This window comes from Pipistrellus kuhlii, unplaced genomic scaffold (assembly GCF_014108245.1).
Source record: "Pipistrellus kuhlii isolate mPipKuh1 unplaced genomic scaffold, mPipKuh1.p scaffold_m20_p_3, whole genome shotgun sequence".
Classification (NCBI taxonomy): domain Eukaryota; kingdom Metazoa; phylum Chordata; class Mammalia; order Chiroptera; family Vespertilionidae; genus Pipistrellus; species Pipistrellus kuhlii.
In genome coordinates, this window is record NW_023425529.1 from 33918495 (window position 1) to 33943015 (window position 24521).

The 24521-nt window shown below is 40.5% G+C and overlaps 1 long non-coding RNA gene across 1 annotated transcript; it reads right to left on the minus strand.

Annotated features, from left to right (window-relative positions):
- Window positions 1-2205: 2205 nt before the first annotated feature.
- On the minus strand, window positions 2206-14676 carry LOC123653060. Its single transcript, XR_006742696.1, has 3 exons — window positions 14665-14676; window positions 8297-8301; window positions 2206-2429 (listed from the first exon to the last, which is right to left on the minus strand). It is a non-coding gene; the product is annotated as an uncharacterized LOC123653060 (long non-coding RNA).
- Between the last annotated feature and the right edge of the window lie 9845 nt (window positions 14677-24521).

The following is a 24521-nucleotide window of genomic DNA, read 5'->3' on the forward strand; positions in this document are numbered from 1 at the left end:
TTGTTATTTGTTCATTCATTCTGTACATTTTTAGATTTTATTCTGGTATTATTAAGTAGAAAAATAATTATGAAAAAATTTAAAAGTCCATGCTGATCAAGAATAAAATTTTCAATTGAGCAGAGAGAAAAAATAATAACTAAACAGATGTCATTATAATTTGGGATAGAGCTGCAATAAAATATGTTTTGTGATTAAGTATGATAAAATGATGAGGATGAACTTTAGATGAAGTATTAATAAGGAGACATTTAAGTTTTTCCTTTTTCTAAGAGCACACTCCTACCTTCCACATCTACCTTTTTCATTTAAAAACTATATATGTCCTCTGTGTTTTGTTCCCTTTTGCTGTGTGGAAGAAGAGATAGGAATCAATAGCCCAATCAGGACTGTTATTCAGAATTCCAAAGTGAATCAATGTTGATGATTATAGATCCGTAGCAGAATATTTTAGGAAGAGAATGAGTAATCCCAAAGCACCAATGAGGACTAAGAGAAAAGCTTTTCTCTTTTGTTATGTTTTCTCAGAAGCTGTTTCTTCAGAGCCACCAGCTACAGATGATATGAATGCAGGATGACTTATTCTTTGGATATCACTATCAAACACCATACCTGTCTGAATCTAAAACTGCTTGAGGTACAGAGTAAGTGATGAGATTATTAAGTGCCATATCTAAATGGATCTTAATGCCAAAATTGGAATTAGATATTCCAGTCTTTGATGACTTATAAGTGCCTATTCCCATCATGAGTTTCAAATCAAAGTAATTTCATTTCCTATTTTGATAGAGCCATTACTGTAAAATTAAGTTGCATTAGGTTTTTAACTCCCTGAGTCCAACTTTCAGTTTGCATCCTACAACCTAACACTAACCTTTATTGTTTTTGCCTCTGTAGACTTTAGGTTGTTATGATATGTGTATTTTTTTTTTTAAATTAAGACTAACAATCTAACCTCTATTTGGTTACTTTAGCTTCAGTTTTCTGGCTGACGGAGAGTGACAGTGTGTCACTGTGGTATTTGACAATGAATAGAAACTGTAACAAAATAAAATAACTTCACAGCATGAAAAAAAAGAAGGGAGAGCTTGTGGTGTAATGGTAAGTGTCATAGATCCACTTATAACCTTAGAGTCACTTATAACCGCTAGATATAAAAATAATAATCATTAACACACACAACAAAATATTTGGACTAAATAAAGGCTCTGCCATCCCCTTGATGCCTTCTCTGTGCCCTGGTCAGGACAGCCTCCTTTCTAAGAATGCAGCCCACATGCCTGGCCGGTGTAGCTCAGTGGTTGAGCATTTACCTATGAACCAGGAGGTCACAGTTCAATTCCTGGTCAGGGCACATGCTCAGGTTGCAGGCTTGATCCGCAGGAGGGAATGTGCAGGAGGCAACCAATCAATGATTCTCTGTTACTGATGTTTCTATCTCTCTCCTTCTCTCCCTTCCTCTCTGAAATCAATAAAAAATATATTTTTAAAAAGAATGCAGCACACATTTGTCTTCAACATCACAATATGCACTTGCTTCATAGAACAGCTCCTGTGATTTGTTGGGCCCAAGGATCTCATTCATACTGATGGGACTCAAGATTATACAGAATGTGACTTTCCAAAAACAGCGGGGCACTTGGACCCAGGAGCAGAAAAGCAATCACTCTGAATGAGCAAGAGTGAAGGAGTGGGCTGGAGGGAGTGGGCAGCAGGACTGGATGTGGAGAAACTGTGAAGTCCATCCCCAGGTTGCTCTTGATCAGATAAGTCAGCTCTCCTCCCTGCCACTCCTCAGCCAACCTGCTGTGGAGGGTCAGTGCTTCAGGAAGGGGCGTGGCTCTGACATTGAGGAATGGCAGGGGTCACCCCTGGGCTGAAGCTTCAGATCTCTGCTGGGGAAACTCCATCAATACTAACTTATCCAAAGAAAAAATACTAGGATGTATAAGAAATCCTACAAAAAAAAAAAAAAAAAAAAAAAAAAAAAAAAAAAAGCAGAGAGAGTCAGAGGAAAGGGGCCATGGGTGGGCAGCAGAGCACAGAGAAGGGTGTTGGAAGCTGTCCATTGTCTTCACTAGCAGAAAGGTGTGGACAAGGAACCAGGAAGTCTGGTCAACCTTGAAGCTCTGAAAGGTCAGAGCCAACCACCCACTGTCTAGTTGAGACAATGGTAGCTGAAGCAACAGCCACCTTTTTGTTTTATGTAAGTTTTTGCCGACTGGCTATTATTGGAATTGCCTGCCTAAAGGCGATGGGTGTATCCCATAGTCTTAGTAAAAGGGATAGCAAGGCCAGAGCGGGGTGAAGTCCTTCTCCTTGAGTTGGGCTCCCGCCTGTCCCCCAATATTTCCAAATTAACATTTTCTAGTCTCTTTCATTTGTGTGCAGCCTCCGCCAAAGCCTGAACCCTGAACCTGAACCCTGCACTCGGGATGTGAAAGGGATTCACTGCAGAAGGGCCGCCCAGCAGAGGGGCTGCAGCCCTGATCTCCCAGGAGGCACCACTCCCACTCTTCCTGCACCTCCTTCCACCCCACCCCCAGCCATTTCTCCTGGGTCAGTGCTCTTACTCTGAGGCTCTTAGACTGAGGGAGAATAGAAACATTCTATTGCATGTACTAGCAACAAACCTAGAAATTCTCAGAAATATTGGAGGGAATTAATTATAGGAAAATATTGACATTCCTGCTTGTCAACGTAAGTGCACAGAGCATGGTAATTCTGAGTCAAGATACGCTGTGTTCTATATAATACGACATAATTTTTCTTCATTGATTTGCAAGGCTGGGCATATTAAACCCAGAGTGCACCCGGGTAACATTACAATTACTTTTGAATCTATTATTTTCTTCTCTGATAATGCTATAAACTAAGTAGGGCTGATATTTTAATCCTTTTTTTTAATATTGGGGAAATCACTGTTCAGAAAGATTTATGAGATTCAGAGTCTGTAATGATACCCCAGGAACTTATTGCTTTAATTGTATTTATTGTGAATTTTCTATTTAATTTAGGTATTTTGTATGTTTATTCATTTGTCTAAATTTCTGGTATTCATATGAATTTATATTGTCTGTCTTATTAATATAAATGCTTTAATTTAAAATAATAGATTATAGTAATAAAGCTTATCCTCTTTATAAAAATGATTAGGGATTAAATTTTCATTTGATCGTTAGCTTTTTATTGATTTTATTTACTTTTTTTTTTTTAATAGAGGATAAGACGTGTTCAGATCCATAGGATTATTTCTAGTTGCTTTAAAAAAATAAATAAATAGTAGAAGTAATTTCTCTAACTTCTCAGCCAGGGAGGAATCTTTCTGGGGAATATAAAGCAAGAATCTAGCATTTTTTCATTCACTTTCTAATAGTTGCTCTACCTAGTCTACAGACTAAACATTTTATCCATTTCAAGGGACTTGCTAAAAATCAGCACTGTACTATATAGAAGTCTTCTTCTTTCCAATCTGACAAGAGAGGTAAACAAGCTATTTTGAAGGATTCTACAACAAGGGAAAACTAATCAGAATGTTACCTAGAGGAGCAAAAAGTAGGAGATAACAAATACTACATGTTTAGCAAAGAGGAACGTGTTTAAATGAAAACCTCTTAGGCCAGTTCATATCATGTACAAAGTACTCCTGCCATCACGTATGAGGGTGAGAGTAGAGGTGTCTCTAGACCACCTTTTGTTCCGTTGGCCAGTAAACCAAGGGCTTTATTTAACTCCCACGTGACAGCTGCCCCTCCTTTCACACTGACACCAAACTGTCCTCAAGCCCTCTGGGGCAGCAGTGTCAGCCTTTTGCTTTATATTCTAGGGTTTGCAGTCCCTGTTGTATAGCTAACATTTCTAGAACAGCAGTAATGTACCAGCCACCATTCCAACTACTTCACAGGAGTAATTTCCTGACTCTAGTCACCACCTTATGTGATCTATACTGTGAACACCTTCATTCTATAGATGAAGAAACTGAGATACAGAGATTTTAAAGAACTCTTCAGAGCCACACAGCTGGGAATGCAAGTGAAGGCTTTGAATGCAGATACGGCTACACTCAACTTCTTTGCTGCGTTTCCCTAAATGCTGGAGGCTAATTTTAGGAGCACATTTTACTGCTCTAACATTTGAGCAAGTTGGCCATATTTATTCATTCATTTATCGCACATCATTTATTAGTAGTTTATGAAGATCCAGTACCATGTGAGACCCTGGATAAGCACAAGACCTTTCTCTCAAGGAGTGCGAGTTCCAGTGAGAAAGGCCACAATGACAGTGCTAGGTAGCAGGAGGCACAGCAGACCTGAGGCAAACAGAGGAGGACCTAGATCTCAGTGAGACAGGGAAACTTCCTAGTGGAGGGACATCTGAGAAGCAGATTTGAAAAACAGTAGGAGTGAGTTAAGGAAACTTCCTACCTAGCCAGTTTGCTCAGTGGTTAGAGAGCCGGCCTGCGCACTGAAGGGTCGCAGGTTCGATTCCAGTCAAGGGCATGTATTATACCTGTGTTGCAGGCTCAACCCCAGGCCTGGTCGAGCTTGTGTGGAAGGCAGCCAATCAACGCGTCTCTCTCACAGCCATGTTTCTCTTTCTCTCTCTCTCTCTCTCCTTCCCTTCCACTATCTCTGAAAATCAATGGGAAACATTATCCTCTGGTGAAGATGAACAAAACAAAGTAAAACAACAACAAAAAAGAGTGAGTTAGGTAGGGGAAGTACAGAGGGAATCCTAGGTAGTCATAGCAATACATGCAGGGGAAAGGAAGATTAACTCACAGGAAGGTGCTGGCAACTGCAGGGGCTGGGTTTGAACAGGCCAGCGGGGTCCACGTAGATGGGGCAGGAGGTGAGACCAGGAGCAGCCAGCTTACCATTCAGATGACATGTCTTCAGTGCTTGCTGTATGTGAGGCCCCGAGGCAGGGCTCAGCATTGATTCCTGCATTTAATCCTCACCACTGTAGAGTACAGAGACTGCTGCTATATGATTTTACACATGAGAAAACTGAGCCCCAAAGATGGTAAACTGATTAGGCAAAATCATACAGATGGGATCTGAGCCAAGTAGGAGTCTGGGATTCCTGCTATTTATCCCTGGTTATATTGACAAATTTATGCAGATTTTTGCATACAAGGCCAATGAGATTGACCTTTTTAGAGTCCTCCTGTAGCAGACACACTGAGACTGCCATGCACTAATGCAGACTTCCCTGTGCTAATTTATTTTATGCCTTATTTCAAAGTGCCCACTAATAACAGCTATCATTAATCCATGGCTTAGTATTTGCCAAATGCTACCTAATCTTGTATATTATTTCATTTGCTTTCTACCTACAGCAGTGGCATAGGTACTGATAACTAAGTGATGTAACTAGTGTCAACGTCCAAATTCAAACTCAGTTTCAGTGATTCTGAAGCATGCATTCATTTTTTATTTTATTTACTTTGCTATATTCCTTTTATTCAAGCATTACAATTTTTCCATAAACTTGTGTTGCAAGAAAAATATGCATTTGGGACTGAAATCTTGTGATCCATTCCAGCACTCAAGTTCTGAGGTGCGATTTAATTGATACTGCTCAGAGAAATGTGGAAAGCGCAACTATTAGTGCGTGATTTACTGTTGTTTAAACATTTATGATCTTGTTTCCTTGAAGCAAGTTCTCATCAATTTATAATGTGGTTTCCATGTAGCTAAGTAAGCAAAGTTTTAAAGTGACCCGAAGAGGCAAAGTTCAGAGATTTGCTATGTATAGCTACTTCAGTGACAATTAAATGCTTCTAATCCCTGCATTAGTTAGGAGCAAAGCAATTTTAAGTGTAGTCTGCATGTTTATAGGAAAACTTCAAATATTCTCTGAGACGCGCAGTGGTCTTTTTCTTAGCAAGACTCTTTGGTATAACAATCCCCATACTATAATTATTAAAGGAACTTAGTCTTGATTTGAACTTCAGATCCAGGATCTACTTAACTTAGTCTTTTTTTAATAAAAAATATAAAATGGATATAATGATCATAGCCACTTTACTGGAGGGGGTGGGGTGGGGATATCTATACTAATAAAAGGGTAATATGCTAATTATACCGGATAGACCGGATGTCCTTCCAGACAAAGCCACCATGGCGGGGGCTGTGGGAGAGGCAGTTAGGAGCAATCAGGCAGGCAGGCAGAGATGGTTGGGGCAATCAGGCAGAGAGGTTAGGGGTGATCAGGCAGGCCGGCAGAAGTGGTTAGGGCAATCAGGCAGGCAGGCAGGTGAGCAGTTAGGAGCCAGTAGTTCCAGATTGTGAGAGGGATGTTTCAGCTTGGAGAGGGTTCAGGCTGGGCTGAGGGGACCCCCCCACCCTCATGTACGAATTTCATGCACCGGGCCTCTAGTTAGGTAATAATGCATATCTTAAAAAAGCAAAAAGAAAACAACTCAGCTGAGCCTGATACAGAGTCCCTGTTCCACAAACTTCCCACTAACCCCTGGCATATGTTTCACCTTCTCCCTCATGTTCCCAAGCATAGTACTCCTACTCTAGCCAACTGTGGCTTCCATTTGACTTACAGCTATATTTTCAGTCCTATTTCTTTTCTTTTTTTTTCATCACCATTTATCCCTCCAGACTCTCTCCACCTCCACCCACCCCCTTACCCACATTATTTTCTTAAGTATAGATACATCTTTGCCACCTATACTGTTCTACCCATTCCTTTTACTAACTCATTATTATTTCAACGCTCACTTCAAAAGCCATTAAGGTTTTTGTTTCCTCTGAATATATTCTTATTTTATGTGTGCTTGATGTTTAATCCTAAGTGCCCATTAGAATATAAACAGATATAACTTTAAAATTGTCTTATGAAGGAGCACTAACTTGGGATCCTCCCCAATATGGATCTAATCACCGTTTTGACACCAAGGAACTTGGATGAGTTTGGGGAAGTCAGTCAATTGAGACCTCATTCCCAGAATCTGAAGAATGTAGGAGCTGCAACATTGTTTTCACTGACTTTGTAGATTGGAGTAAAAAATGTAGGATGTAGTAATTCCTTCTCTTAAAATACCTCACTCTCACAGATTCACCACAGGGAGTCTCACCTCTATGTCAGAATCAAAGGAAGTCCCAACAATTACTATTAATGATCAGTTAGCTCCATTTCATGTACTGTGGAGAGAACTGCCTGTAGCATGTAAAGGAAATGATGAAAGAGGGTAGCTTCCCTGCCTTGATTCTGGCACCAGAAAAGAAGCCCACACAGTGAGTAGCCTTTGCTCTGGGCAATATCTTAGGAACCTAGAGATGAGCAATCTGCACTGCCGCCCCAACGTACGTGGGATGCAGGTTAGTCCTAGGGAAAAACTGAGAAAAATTTGGTTTCCTCTTTTTCTGCTCTTCATAACCCATTGTCTGTGGGTAATTGTTAATATCTGGCTCCAAACTAAAGTGGATTATAAGAGATTTAAGCCAACTGAGGATAAGAATAGAACCAGACATCCTCCATCATTTAGTAAGTAGTTCAGCTAATCTAGGACAAGTTAATGAACTCCTCTGTGCCTTAGTTGCCACATCTCTGAAGTGATGTAAAGTTATTGTAAGAATAAGAGGATAATATATGTATAATATTTAGGAGATAGGAAGCACTCAATTATTGTTAACTAGAAGCCCATTGCACGAAATTTGTGCATGGGGAAGTGGTGTCCCTCAGCTCAGCCTGCACCCTCTCCAAACTGGGACCCCTTGAGGGATGTCCGACTGCCCGTTTAGACCCAATTCCAGTGGGATCTGGCCAAAACATGCAGTTGGACATCCCTCTCACAATCCAGCACTGCTGGCTCCCAACTGCTCGCCTGACTGCCTTCCTGATTACTCCTAACCGCTTCTGCCTGCCAGCCTGATCACCCCCTAACCCAGTGTTTCCCAACCTTCTCTCATGATGAGAATCACCTGGTGGAGTTGTTAAAACACAGATTCCTGAATCCCAACTAAGAAGTGCTAAACTAGAATTTTTGGGAACATATAGGTAAAATTGTATACTTAACTAGTGCTCTAAGACAGATTTTATATACAGAGCACTAAGTTAGGTATGCAATTTTACCTATATGTTCTCAAAAATTCTAGTTTAGCACTTCTTAGTTGGGATTCAGGAATCTGTGTTTTAACAACTCCACCAGGTGATTCTCATCATGAGAGAAGGTTGGGAAACACTGCCCTAACCACTCCCATGTCAGCCTGATTGATATCTAACTGATCCCCAGCCAGCCCGTTTGTCCCCAACTTCCCTCCTCTGCCAGCCTGTTCACCCTAACTGCCCTCCCCTGCAGGGTTGATCGCCTTCAACTGCCCTCCCTTCCAGGCCTGCTCCCTCTTAACTGCCCTCCCTTGCAGGCTTGGTCCCTCCCAACTGCCCTCCCCTGCTGGCCATCTTGTGTCCACATGGGGACAGGATCTTTGACCACATGGGGACAGCCATCCTATGTGTTGGAGTGATGGTCAATCTGCATATTACTCTTTTATTATTGTAGATAGGATTAGTAGTAAGAATAAGGGCAGTAATTTTCCTTCACACCTGTCTTTCTAATTGCTATCTTATTCAGCAATACCTTGCCAGAAATCTTGATCTGTTTCCAAGCTACTTACCTTTATGAAGAAACCTTCATCATTGATTTTTATTTTATCACAACCAATAAGAAAACACTTCTCATGTCACTATAGTAGTTTTTTAACATCTCAGACAATGCTGGCACTTTACTCATATCTAGCTATTAGATCTGTCAAACTGGCCAATGGAGCTAACACTTTAAGTTTTGAGTCTAAAAGGTCACCACCCTGAGTATAAGTATACATACATGTAAAGATTTGCTTATTCATTTGAGCCAACCAACAATGTAGTCAGTGAACATGGTTAACATGGGTGATATAAGGCACAGTGACTTACATTTTATGGCTAGCTGGAAATGAGAATGAAACTGAGGTTGACAACCTTTTTGATCTGGGTCCCCCAAATTCACGAAACCAGTAAATGCATGATGTGCTAAAATCTTGACTTGGATGAATGTATGTGGGGGGATAAATCCATAGCTGAATTCCTCAGCAGATACATTAGTATTGAATATATACATTACTAGAGGTCTGGTGCATGCAAATTCATGCACTGAAGTGGGGGGATCCCTTAGCCCATTCTGCCCCTTCTCACAGTCCAAGAGCCCTTAGGAGTGGGAGGTGACCAGGCAATCAGGGGAAGGCGATGCCCTCATCACACCTCTGCTGCTGCCACTGCCGGCAGGGCAAGCCTCAGCTGGCCCTGGTTACTGAGCCTTGGGCAGACACCATCCGAGGCATGCCTGCACCTTGGGCTGGCCCTGGGGGGCTAGGAAGTTGAGGGGACTGGGGAACTCTTAAGGTAGGTGCACGGCAAGGCCGGGCCTGCTTGGGGGTGGGCCTGGCCTTGCCACACCTGCCACCCCAGCAAGGCTGAGGGGCGTAGGTGACACCATCTTATGGCTGTGGACACCGCCATTTTTGAGGGCAGGGCAGTCAATTAGAATATTCCCTCCTTATTGGCTGTGGGCACCACCATCTTTGCAACAGTGTGATGGTCAATTAGCATATTCCCTCTTTATTAGGTCAGATAAGTACAAATTTGACTTTCTTTTGGCATCAATGAAGAACTTATAAAGATGAAGAGTGTGATACTTGTAGGTTATACTTTGCATAATGGTCCAGGGAAGACTAATAACCTAGACCTTAAGATTTATTTTCTTAAACTATACCATCTACAAAATATTTTCTGACCTGCAATGTTTTTGTTGTCCCTACCTTATTTATCAGTGTTGTTTCTTCTATTACCAAGCAAACCAGGAACTTATGTATAAATTTAAACTTTTACCCCATATCTTTATGCAATAAGAAACTAGTGCCATGTTTTTGTTTTGTTTTTCTAGACAAAGAGACGAAAAGAAGTCAATATACTTGAAATCTGTGTTAAAGGGGAAGTGTTATTATTAAGACTCAGAACTTGTTCATTGAGAGTCCTTTACTTATTTAACATAAACACACCAAATTCCACGTTTAAAGGAGATCTTTAGGTTTTCTTATCCTGGCTCTTCCAGATTCCACATCATTTCTCTCAATGTATTCTACATGACATTTTCTTTTCTGGAGGCAAAGCAGTAATGAGAAACAGACTTATAGGCTCTGTCATAGTCAATGACAAGCTTAAAGGCAAGCCACTCTTAGATTTTTAATTCTTGTTCTTTTTAAACATCTAAATGTATTCACTTCAAAAGAATAACATTCTAAAGGGACAGGCTCTTTTGTTTGCTGTATCTACAAACTAAATAACATCTAATCAGTTCTTAATTTAAATGTAAAAAATGATGACACTTTATAATTTCCTTCTGCTTACCATTCATTTTATTTAATATTGGTATTTTTAGCAAACATGGTTTTGAATGTTCAATATCCTTCTCTTAATCAGAGATATCGGAATTTCCTTGTGTTCTTTGAAATAAGCATGAAGAAGCAAAAATTTAAAAATATCTCTCTTTTGTAGAACCCAGAAGCTTTTGCTTTCACAATTCTTCTTAAAGGCTTACAAAACTCCAAATATTATGGCTGACCTTAGAGCTGAGGAATGGCAATGCAGCAGAAAGTAATATAAATTCTGTTCATCAGTTATGAGCATGTTAGTCTGACAATGATGGTGGCTTTTGTGTGAGAATGCTGAATTTTAGGGAAGCATCAGAAAGTCAACAGACTATTTGCCCATGAGCACATTAGCATGCACTCCTTTTCATTGCCTTTATCTCTCCTCCCCCGTTTTCTCTCTCTTTGTTCAGAAAATCAGTGATAATATCTTTCATGTATACAACCTTTTTCATGTCAAGGAATCCCTAGCATTTTGCAAATCAAACACTTATATATACCTCATCTATATATAATAATTTCTATGCTTCAATTAAATAGAAACCTAAAGCAAACAGCTAATTTCTGCTCCCGTTCTGGGGCTGACCAGCAGACTCTGAGAGACAGATGAATGATTACTCTGGCACATGTTTCTGTGAAAGAGAGGGCTAAGGGACTGCCTGGCTAAAGGAACCAGACAGCCCCATTCACCTGCCTCCTTAGGCTTTTATTGTAACAACAGCTTGAACTAAAATTAACTATTAGATATTATCAATAGGGTAAGTATTCTTGAGAAAAGACATGTATCTATAGTATCTTTCAGACAAGGACATTTTGATGACTAAATATAAAGATTCCAGTAAAACACCTGGGTGCTCAGACTTGTTTGGAAAAGTCAAGGCAGTGTCTGCTGCCTTCAACAAGGTCCCCCTAGAATAAGGTGACCAGACATCCCACTTTTGGCAGGACAGTCCCGATTTTTAACAATTTGTCCTGTGTCCCTCAGCGTTTTAAAAAAAGTCCCAATTTTTGAAAAGAATGCACAACAAGATAGGGAATGGGGAGAGAATAGGAAGGGAATATATGGTTTTTGGTGGCCACATGGCTATTTAGCTAGGATATGAGTTTTATATTATTTTTGTTAATTTTATAATGTTAAACTTTAAGAATAACAAATAATTGTTAAGAATTGATTATTGAGAACTGTTTATCAAATTTGCATTGTTGATCAGTTGTTAGAATTCACTCAAATGAGAAATATGCCAAAGAATAAAAAATACTATACATAATTTTTTATTTATTATATTTGTTAATTGTACTTATGTTGAAATTAAAAAATATATATTACAATATTATTTTTGCATTCTATGAAAATTTTTGTTGCTCCATATAGACCAAATTTTTAATCAACCCCCCCTTGCCCCCGTCAATGGTGTCCCAATTTACCAATGTTAAAATCTAGTCACCTTACCCTAGAGGCCTCTGACCTTTAGGAGAATCCTCCTTATAGACTTTCCAACCAAGTCCCATGCTTCTCCACACTTCTGAGCATGTTGACTTTTGAGGACTGACAATTCTAATTGTGGTCCTCACAAAGCAAGTGCAGGATCTTCCCTGGCACCAAAACAGTCCCAAAGAACTGTAATGAGAATGAAGTGGTCAAATGGCTGCTTTTGATTATAATAGTTTGGTATCTTTCTCAATGTGATGACACAAAGGCTGAGTTTAAAGGAGGACCACTCATGTGATATTTAAATATATTCCATCCATATATTTAAATTAATTAAACTGATATTCTGACTTTCTTTACCATCTGAATTTGAATTAATTAAACTGATATTCTGACTTTCTTTACCATCTGACTTTCTTTACCATCTGATATTTATATATTTATATATAAATATCTGAAAACAAGATGCCAAAAGGAAAGAGAAAAGTAAATTTCAGTGTTAACATTGTGTTTCTTTTTTTTCTCCTATAGCTGAAGTAAAAGACACATTCACAGTTCTACTTAAGAAGTTGATGGGTAGAATTTATTTGTGCTTAAGATCATCCAGGTTTTTTTTTTTTTTTTAAATTTAAGCAAATATTCTGGAACCTTTGAACACAGATATTTTAAACATAAATTCTGATTATCATACTTATTGTGAGATGATGTTATTTGTACACTTCATTATGGTTGAATGCTTTGAAGCACAAAATTATCAAATCCACAGAGTAAGAGTATAAGAGCTCTTCTGAGCTCAGATTAATCATTACTCATGTGGAAAACCACTTACCCCCTCTGAGATTCCAACATGTTGGTCAAGGATCATGTTTCTTTCTCTTCCTCAAACATGTCAATAGAAGTCAAAACTCCAGCTGCTATCTTTAATTACCTGAACAAAAATCTATTATGTGAGTAGTTCAAGTTTTAATCTATCCCCTGTTATGATACTAAAGTGTCAAGAGAAAAACATGTGATTCCGAGTACAATATACAGTCTGGAGAAGCTGCTTAAGAGGTAGATTTGCTAATAGATTTTGAAAACTGATCATTTGAACACTAGAGAGCATTCGGAGCTTCTTCTGTGACTTAATCAGTTTCATTTTTATTGTGGAATGTATTTCAGGTGGTTATTGATTTGTACCTCCCTTTTCATATTGCTCACATTGGAGTCAATTTCTTACTTTAATGATAATAATGTGAAGAAAGCACTCCCTAGCTTTGGCCGGGCTATTTCTCAGGAGAGCATTCTAGTCTGCCCCGATTTTTCCTGTTTGTTGCAATGTAGTGCTCTTCTACTCGATACTATTGCGAAATTCTGAGAATTGTGTCATTTTTTCAAGTTATTCACCGAATTTCTATGTATGATTTTAAAACAGCTGTCTCTATCTAAATGCCAGAGAGGAAAACATGGCTTCATTTGACATGAATAATACAATTATGTGTTAAATAAAAATATGGGTCTTTCAAAGACACTAGTGAGTTCCCAAACAGCTATGCTAATGGTCTGTGACTGGGAGTTGACATTTTTACCAGTTTATTTGTAATACCATGTACTAACCTGGTTATTATTGAGCAGGAAAGGAGTAAAAGGGAAGGGGGCTGGATAATATAGGCATGCCATTTATACAGCTTTGCCAAAAAGCTGCATTTAACACTCCCCTATCTATTCCCCAGTGATGGAGGGGGGAAGGGACTGGACAAAGGCAGTTTAGATGCATGCCCCATAAGGTCTGAGTGGTGGGGGAAGATGCTTGCCCATCAGTCACTCCTAGGAACAAATTAGTGGCCAGAATGTGCAAGTATGGCAAGCACAGGAAACCTGAGCATTTAAACTTCTAGACAAAGAAACACGCTTTCTTCTCTCTCTGGCACTCTGGGTTCCTGTCTATCCTGCGGCAGGGTTGTACACTCCTCTGTGTCCACATGACACATGGCCACGCGGAACTTCACACAATGGACTAATGACTTTAATTAGCTGAGTTACATTTGGCTGCAACATGGGAACAGAAACTCTGGACACTGGTCTTGCTTTTGGCTTTGCTGACCCCACAGCTGCCCCTCCTTCAGGACTGGCTTAAGTGAGTTGGCTCTTTGGAACCCGGGAAATGTAACTGCACACAAATAAAGCCTTTTTCTACATCTCATTCTCCCGTGTGGGATTCTGAAAATTCTTATTTCAGTCGACCCCAAAAACCTCCCTCCCATGAGCAGCATGGGAAGCTTGGTTCTCTGGTAACATTTCAATTCTCAAACTTTGATTTATTTTTTTATTTTTTATTTTTTCACTTCATGTCATGTCACTTTTTCAATATCCTGTTCAAGTAAAAAACTACAAGACTTTCTCCAGTACCAGTTTAATCTTGTGACTCATGTCAGGGTTTCCAATATGAACTGTCTAACCCCATAGTTTCTCCTAATCCTTCATGAGAATGACAGTGTGAAAGGGCTTCTAGACCCAATTCCAGTGTGTGTGTGTGTGTGTGTGTGTGTGTGTCGAGGCAGTTCTCTGACACCAGCAGGTATGTTGGAGAATTAACTCGATTCTGATGTTATCTTTCCGGAGATAGATCAGATCTCATCGTTTTCAGCTCAGTCCCATAGGATTTCCTCTGCTTCAGACACCAGTTTCAAGCCCAGATTGTTTCCTGTGCCTATGACCTCTACCTTGGGTTTGATTTATTTGCTAGAACGCCTCACAGAACTAAACACACACACACACACACACACACACACACACACACACACACAAAAGCCATTTACTCACCAGATTTATTACCAGGATATCAAACAATACTAAGTAACCTTGTGGTTCAAAAAGAGCGACATAGCAGACCCGACAAGCTCAGGCTGCTACATGACAGGCCTGGCAAGCTCAGTGACAGAGAGTGACCACACAGGATGGTCTCATCATAAATTCCTAACTGGGCAGATTATGGCAAAGTCACATCTCAGGCCTATAACTCCCTTAGCAAAGGTCAGACGTTAGCTCAGGAAAGCACTGTCCATTGTTCTTATGCATTTAGTATAACATACCTTTGAAATGCCAGAGTAATTTTTCCCCCCAGAGCCCTAGGGCGAAACTACATGCACCAAGCACAGAGACCACAGAAACCCTCATTGTTATCTTGTTCCCCATGTACCTGTACCTTCTCTATGTGCTGGAAATGTCAATTATTCTGTACCCTCCATTGTCAGAGAAGTAAGTGTCTTTCCATTTTCTTTTGTAACTCTTAGAGATTTCCCCGCTTTTCCTGCTCTTTCATATTTTACCACCAATAGATTTCATGTAACCTTCCTAACGTTTTCTCCTTTAATTCTAAATATATAAGCGCGAGCTTCGAAACTGCCATTCTCCAGAGCATTTCTCAATCAGCTGAGATTTTTGCCTCCAAGCATGTCCTCAAAACTTGCCTCATATAAATTCTTATGAAGCGTTCTACAGGTTTGGAAGTTCTTTCCTGGACAACAGCCGGATAAAGAGATACATACATATAGTGTTCCAACTCACCCTCAGATGGGAACGTATGCATAGGTGACTGGGGTCCCTCAGCCAGAAACTGGACTTATACGGGTTGCCCACAGTTCTTACTAAGTTTGACCGAGCATAAACTGAAAACAAGAGACAAACATTTAAGATGCACAAATCACACGGTTTATTTACCAGAGTCCTGGTGGTTTCCAGAAGTCTAGGCAGGTCACCTGGAGATCCATGCCGACAGACACACACACTAGTCAGGAACATGGTGCAGCAGCGCTTTGGTCACAATTGAGGCCTCAGAGATTCAGCTCATGGGCAGAGTACCAGCATACTCTGGCAGAGCTTCAAACAGGAGCAGGAAGAGAGTGGAGAGCACATCAGGTGGAGAAGCCTTTCATGGTCTCTGACCAGTCCTTTTAGTTCCCTTCTTTTATGGCCAATTGTGGGTGTTCCCTTGTTCCTTCTGGGTGTAACCAAGGGGTCTTCAGTGTGTCTTATCAGGGGTCTCACAAGCAGCATTATCTGGCACATTGCTACTTGTTTACAACTTTAGAGATTAACATATGTTAGGGCGTTCACATCTGGTGTAAGCATGTTTACAACTTTAAAGATTAGCATCTGTTAGGGCTTTCACACGCACTCAGGGTTACAACTTCAAAACAACTTCAAAATATGCACTCTAAGTTTTAAAATGGAGGTAGTTATGCTAAGTTTAAATCACACAAGGTAAACACTTTCACTTAAGTTTAAATCACACACTTATAACTATAACACATAGGTACCTGGAAGGGGCTAGAACTCCCATGCTTTCTCCATGCATCTCCACATATTCAATAACTCAAAGCTCTCTGAACCCTGTCCTTTTTGGTTTTTATGAGTTCTTCATTACGCTGTCCTGATTGATCCAATTATTGGCTGCTGGCAATTGATTCAACCCCTCAGTTCCTCTCTACCCTTCTCTCCCCCAGAGGTCAGGTCCAGGGTGGGATTAAAACAGCCAGTTCCCACCTGTAGGCTGTATCCAAAAAAAAAAAAAACCCACTTCATTAACATAACAGTGGACTTTTATCAGTCTCACTTAGGAAATTCCTAGGATTTGAGAGTTATGAGCCATAAACAGGGATGTAGACCAATTATTTATCCTATATCATAAAGAGCTAATATACTAATTAGACCCAACTGCAGAACGACCTTCCCATGACCTTCCCAGATAAAGCTGAGCTGAGAGGCTGGCCAGGACTGAGAGGGGCATCTGCATGTCCCTGAATCTTGATTGATTGATTGATTTATTTTTTCCCCTTTCCAAGTGATTTGTCATGACATAAAGCTGCTAAAGAAAAGTTTTACAGTTTCTTTTCCATTCAGAGGGCTGAATTTCTAGGTCACATGGTATCTTTGGTTTGACCCAGAAGCTGTTAATGAGTCAAAGTCCCCCAAGAAAATAACCAACTTGACCTTAAGAGACATGTAAAATAAGGCAAACGTGAGTAAAAATAGCTAATATTTATTGGATTCTTTGCTATATGCCAAGCAGTATTCTAAGTTTTTTACATATGCTAAATTAGGGGTGTCGAACTCAATCAGAGAAGGGGCCAAAATCTAAAATCCAGCCTAAATCGCGGGCCAAATGGTTTACTGAACAGTCATAAACTGTCATTGTGATGGAAACGCAGCGGAGTGCAGTGATGACAGCACGGTGCGGGCCACATTGCAAGGCCTGGCGGGACGGATTTGGCCCGCGGGCCTTGTGTTTGACACATGTGTGCTAAATCATTTAGTTCTCATCACAATAAACTTGTGAATAGAGAGGGTATCACATACATGCATGTATTCATAAAGAGACCAAATGTGTTACAGAACAGAAAGATTTCATTCACCTGGCTCTAGCAACACTAAACACTGAGAATTGCAGTGGACAAATATTGAGTATTTATTATAAATGGCTCCATGCAGGAGAATGGAAAGCTAATGCTGAAAAGCACAAACTTCCCAATGGTATATAGTGAAATATGGTAGCAATCAGACTTGGTTAAAAACTGCTGTTTGAATTTTAACCTTGCTATCTGACTTCGACCTTCGATTACTTGCTTAAACAATAGGGTAGTTGCAGGAGATTGATTCCCACTGACTCAGTAGCTTCATGGGTAGAAACTATAGATAACCTTTAGAGATTAACCTCTGAGTTCTGCTTTTGTATTATGGGCAAGATAGGGCCATATTCCAATGTTCCCAGCCTTTAGAATTTAAAATAAAGGGAAATTCCTGTGGTTTGAAGTTTTAAAAGGAGTTACCTAAACCTAGATCAGTGCAGTTGTGTGGTGCTCCCTTGGCCGTCCTGGCCAGTTTTTCAATAAATCCTTGCCTGCTTTTTTTAATCAATCTTCAGCCTCCAGTGGTCTTATTTTGACCCAGGGTTCGACCCCACAACATGTAGGTCACAGATTATGGAGGGCAAAATCACCAGACATCTTGGGTTAGGAGTTCCGGGTTATACTGGGAAGCTGGTTGGTCAGAGGAGAGGTAAGAGTGATAAATAATTTATTCATGTCTTTTTCAAAAAATTAACTACAGAGATAAAGGAAGAGGGAGAGAGAGAGAGAGAAAGAGAGAGAGAGAGAGATTAATTGTTCCACTTATTTGCACATTCATTGGTTGAGTCTTGTATGTGTCCTGACTGGGGATCAAACCCACAACCTTGGGGTATTGGGATGAAGCTCTAACCAACTCAGCTATCCAGCCATGTATTCAATTCTAAGGGCTGCTTTGGTGTCCCTCTGACTGTCTGCTTTCATAGGAAAATAATCAGGGGTCATTCTACCTTAGGGCTCACAACTTAAGTCAAAACCTTAACTTTAGTCTGTCAGAATTCCAGACACTGTGGACATTAGTCAGGTCATAGCTATTGTCTTCTGCTGCTTTGAAGGTTATTCATTATCTGGGAGAAAGGCTAAGTCTCGAGGGGTAGATACAGAGAGATAGAGATATCTATCTAGATGTAGAGATATCTATTTCTAGAAGCAGTAGCTCAAATTGATACCATCCCTTCCACACAATTCCAGGTACTCATGCATCTCTTGAAGCCTATTCAAGAACTTTTTTGGGCGTCCTGGCATCCCAGTGAAAGGGCTAGCTAGCTAGCTTAATTAGGCAGGTTTAGGGAGCCATAAAGATAAAGGGGGGGTGGGGTGAGGGTCTCTGGGGAAGGAATATACAATGGAGACTTGAAGATGCCAGTGTGTTTATCTTACTTGTACAAAGAATATATTAATAGAAATGCCACAGGCAATAGAGATATATCTGGCCTGTGCAATTAAAACAGCCATAAACCAAAAGGAATCCTTGGCCTGAGCAATTAAAGTGACCATCAGTTAGGCCAAAAGTAGCCCTGACCTGAATAACTGGGAAGACCATTATCTGTCAACACAACTTGGAGAGCTATGAGATAAATCAAAAGTGACTCCAGCCAATAAGATAAGGGGGAGAGAAAATGGAGGACACCATGTGGGCTTTGAGCTTTGGAAGCTAATTCTATGCAGCAGCACGACCAATTAGAAGAGATCTGGTTCAGACAAAGAACTGCAGCTTATGTAATGCCTCTAGACAAAGAAAGCAGCTGTCACCTTTCTTAGGGGCTCCTCTGTCCATCCAGGAGGAACAGAGTCTTAGGCTGAGAATTTAGAATTAGGTGTTAGAGGTAGTGTCTGCTCCCAATAAAGTTTCTGTCCTTTTCACCTATCACCTTTTGTCCGTGATTTCATTCTCAGAATCCATCAGGACAAGAACCAGGGAATTCGGGGCCTTCCAGTTCAATTTTCGCATTTCACCAGGTTAAGAATCTCTGTTCATTACAGCTTGGGGAATTTCCATGAGTTTTTTCTAAAGATTTGAAAAAGAGAGATGTTGTGGCCCCTGTAATTTGAAATAACATTTCCAATGTTCCACAGTAGTGCTTCCTGTGAGATTGCCCTGAGCTTCTGATATTGGAAAATTCACCAACTGAGTCAACCAAGAACCATGTAAGCTTTCTAAAACAGCCCCCTGCTTTCCTGGTGGAATCCACAGAGTAGGTTGCCTGTGGTATTTTTTAAATAATGTAGAGAATATTTGGAGGCCAGATCACAGATTACACATTAAAATGAGTCATGATGGTGTCTCAAAGCCATAGAGACACAGCCATGAGGGAAATCAGAGCTTCTGCAAAGCGGCGTGTATGTTCTGATACGTCATGCTCTCCGAACAGAAGTGAGGGATGAGGAGCCAGGTCTCTGCTCATGGAAAGACTACCTTCAATTCTACTGGGAAGGGGACTCACTCTTTTTTTTTTTTTTTTTTTTTTTTAATATATTTTATTGATTTTTTTTTTACAGAAAGGAAGGGAGAGGGACAGAGAGTTAGAAACATCAATGAGAGAGAAACATTGATTAGTAGCTGCCTCCTGCACACACCCCACTGGGAATGTGCCTGCAACCAAGGCACATGCCCCTGACTGGAACTGAACCTGGGACCCTGCAGTCCACAGGCTGACGCTCTATCCACTGAGCCAAACCGGGACTCACACTTATCTCCAGGGGCACAACAGAGCTGCTGTAAAACCAGGCACCCCTGATATTATATGCCTTTTCCACTAACTCCATAAAGGAAGAAAAGTAGAAGCTAATGACATTTCATCTTATCTTTTAGTTTTACTAACTAACCTTATAAATTCTAACTTGTAATGGCTTTAGTTTGAATGGAACAATCCAATCTATCTGATATAGCATAAAAACGGACGAGTCCATGGTTCTTTAATTATGATGGAAAGGCCTAGAAAAGTCCCCCAGTAACCCTTTTTATTATGTTAGAGGTGAATAAAGCAAACACATACAAAATGAAATGGTTCTTTTGTTACCAAGGGGATGCTCTGGTGGGAAAAAAAATGCATACTGCACAATATGGATAATGACGCTGCATGTCTCTTGATTATGTATTCCTTCTTTCAGAAGTTCATTTCATACCAATGCTTTATAACTGTGGGATCAGAGGTACAATATACTGATACTGGATGCTCTATGGATGACATTTGTGCTGAAGACATCATAGACATAGGGGGAAAATGTGTTTTTTAAATCCTCACCCAATATTATTTTTTCCCATTGCTTTTTAGAGAGTGGAAGGGAGGGAGAGGGGGGTTAGAGAGAGAGAAATATTCATTGGTTGCCTCTCACATGTGCCCCTATGGGGCCTGAGGAACTTGCAACGGAGGTACGTGCCCTCAAGCTGGAACAAACCTGGGACCCTTCAGTCCTCAGGCCAACCCTAAACACTGAGAAAAACTGGCTAGTGCTGACAAAAATTTTAAATGCATTAAGTATTCTAAAAAAAAAAAAAAAAAAAAAAAAAAAAGTCTTTTATTTTTCCCATAGAGAACAAGAATCCTCTGCCAGGTCCTCAGAAATAATAACTCCAATGCTGTACAAGCAGTATTTTCTTACTTGACTGCAGCAGAAATCTAAATTTCTCCCGAGTCCTGTGCTATTTATGAATGCAAATAAGAAACAGAAGTTCCCTTCCCTAATTGCACCTGGCAGATAGTCAGAACGGCAGATTGGGAATATTCTTAGATAGAGACAAACACCCAACTCACAACAATTAAAACTTCACTTCTACCTCCACATATGCCATCACCATCACTGCCATTCCCTGCAGCCGGAGGGCACACCTAAACTGCCCAGGTCGTCTCTCCATGCATACATCTTTACTTCCTAGCTTCATTTTTTTAGTAAATATTTGTTGGTAGATATGCTCTAGGACTTTAAAGTTAGACCAGTTTAAGATATTTCACCTATCACTTTGGGCAGGAAATACAATTATATGTTTCAGAATATTTTCTCATAGTCGCTGTGAGATTGGTTTTGTGAAAAGAACGCCGATTCTGATCCCCGGTTCTGCCAATTGTGTGACCTTAGAAAAACAACTTAAGCTGATGAATTTATGTCTTCTTATCTGAGTGATAAAGTTTGTAATATCTTCCTCAGAGTTACTGTAATGACAAAAATTAGATTACATATATTAAAGTACTTGGTAAAAGAAAATATGCTTTTAAATAATAACATTATTTCTACAGTTCATAACTTCTTACCACTACTGGCAAAATGGATTAAAGATTAAATTGACATCTGCCACTTGAAGCATTTTATATTTGTAAAATAGCACAAAATTCCTTTTTATTGAATAATGTGTGTCTTTATCTTCATGCCAATTAACATAAAGCTGCTGGCTAAAGTAGTGCTTGGTCAAGTCTGTGAACAAAATCAGTGGAAGATCTAGATTTAAGATAATGCTGTTCTTTAGAATATATATAGCTGGTATTACTTATTTACTTTCAATATTTAAAAATTGTTATCATATTTCATAAATTAAAATAGATTAGTTTAATTGTCCTGGCCAGGAGGCTCAATTTATTGGAGCAATGCCATGTACATACCCCAAAAGGTGCAATTCTCAATCAGTACATACCTAGGTTGTTGGGAAATTGATCTATGTCTCTGACATTGATGTTGCTCTCTCTCTTTCTTGCTCTCCCTTCCTTTCTAAAAATCAATGAAAACATATCCTTGGGTTTAAAAAATAGACTAGTTAAATAAAAAAAATTTTTTTACACAAGACCCAGAAAGTTTAAAGCCTTAGATGGTAATTATCTATAAACTGAGAATAGTATTAAAGCTTCCTTCATTGGTGTGCTGGAAAGACTAAATGATGTAATAAAATTAAAATGCTTAGAACTCTTCCAGAAATAAGTAGTATTCCTAAAGATATTACTACTTTGTATTGGTTGCCTTCATTCACTCAACTCATTGAATTATCACTTGATATAAGTTCAAGGTGCTGTTTTGAGGGTTTGCGATATAAAAGTTCAAACAATGAACAAAGAGTCCAGCTGTCCTGTTATCTGTATTCTAGTTTGAGGAGAGGAGAGACAGACAATAATCAATAAGCATAATAAGAAAAGATTTTCAATTGACACAGACACCGGGGGGGGGGGGGGGGGTTGAAGGCATGAGCAGGGGCATGAATGGAAGGGGGGGTGGCAATGAGGGGATAAGAACACATATGTAATACCTAAATCAACAGAGAAAATGTTAAAAAAAAAAAGACTTTGAGAATTGCTATGGCAGAAGTGTAGGGAAAGTAGGGGCATTCAGGTGTATTGAGGATTAGGAATGGGGGAATTAAATTTAAACAGAGTAGTCATAGTAAGCCTAGTGAAAAAGATACATATAAGGGACAATGTGAAGAAATGTGTTAGATAAGTACATATAGGGCAGAAGAAAGTTCCAAATAGAGGGAATCATCAGTGCACAAATCCTAAAGCAGGAATAGGCCCATCACATCCTATCTAATAAAAGAGTAATATGCAAATTAACCACCACTCTGCTATACCCACACACCAGCCAATCAGGAGCAAATTTGCAAATTAACTTCAACCAAGATGGCTGTGACCACAGAGCAAGCAGGAGGCTTGGGTTTCCCCAGCAATGGAGGAAGCCAAACTTTTCCCACACACTGGCGGGCCCAGGCCTCCACTTAGGTTACAAAGTCTCAATTATAGAAGATAAATAAATCCCAACAAAAATGGCACCAGCCACACAGCTGGAGAGAGCAGGAGGCTTGACTTTCCCCTGGCAATGGAGGAAGCCAAGCTTTGGGAGCCCTGGCTTGCCTTGGCCTCCACTCAGGATTACAAAGTTTCAATTATAGAAGATAAATAAATCCCAGATACCAAGGCCTCCACATTGGTTGCCAGTGGGCATGGCCGGCCTGCAAACCACCACAGGCCCCTTGCTCAGGCTGCCCCATGCCCCATGGGAACCCTCACCCTAATCTGGGACACATTTCAGGGCCAAGCAGCTGGCCCCCACCCATGCACCAGGCATCTATCTTATCTAATAAAAGAATAATATGCAGATTGACCATCACTCCAACACACAAGATGGCTGCCCCTATGTGATCAAAGATCTTGCTCCCATGTGGACAGAAGATGGCCGCTACAAGATGGCCAGTAGGGGAGAACAGTTGGAGGGACCAGGCCTGCAGTGGAGGGCAGTTAGGGGTGACCAGGTTGGCAGGGGAGCATTTAGGCATCAATCAGGTTGGCAGGGGGGTGGTTAGTGGGTGATCAGCCTGGCAGGCAGAAGCAGTTAGGGGCAATTAGGAATATAGGCAGGTGAGTAGTTGGGAGCCAGCAGTCCTAGATTGTGAGAGGGATCCCAGATTGGAGAGATAGGCGTGCACAAATTTCATGTACTGGGCCTCTCCCTGCATGCACAAATTTCCTGTACTGGGCCTCTATAATAATAAAAGCATAATATGCTAATTAGACTGGACAGCCAAACAACCTTCTGGACATTATTCTGGATGTCCTTCTGTATGAAGCTGCAGAGGAGCAGGCAGTGGCAGAGGTGGTTAGGACAATCAGGCAGGCAGACAAAGTGGTTAGGCAGTGATCAGGCAGGTAGGCAGGTGAGGATTTAACAGCCAGTGGTCATGGATTGTGAGAGAGATGTCCAACTGCCAGTTTAGGTCCCATCCAACAGGAAAACATTCAGCAGTCGGACATCCTCTAGGGCAGGGGTCGGCAACCTACGGCTCCGGAGCCGCATGCGGCTCTTTTGAACCTTTGCTACGGCTCCCAGCAGGGCCGACAGCAGGGGAGGGGCGGGGAGATGTATCACTCACCTCTAATACTAATTTTTGTTGTTGGTTAAGCATGGGAGACAGGTCCTTTTGTAAGATGTACACTGTAGGAAATTTGTGGCTATTATATAAATTTAAAAAAAAATTAATTAATTAATTAAATTATTATTTACATTTTTAAATTTAATTTACTTAATTTAATTTACAGAACATTGGGGGGGGCTGATGAATTATTTTTATGGCATGCATGGCTCACTAATTAATTTACAAAATATTGGGGGCCTGATGAATTGTGTTGTTTTTTTTTAAAAGGTGACTGTTGAGGCGGGCGCAGGGGCGGGGTGGGGAGGGAGCAGCCGCGCTCACCAGCGCTCTCTTTCGGTTTGCTCTGGCTCCGGACGCCCCACACGCTGAGGCACTTCTCCAAGCACCCCTCCTCTCGTCCTGGTCCCGGCCCCACGCGGGGGTTCGGGGGTTCGGGG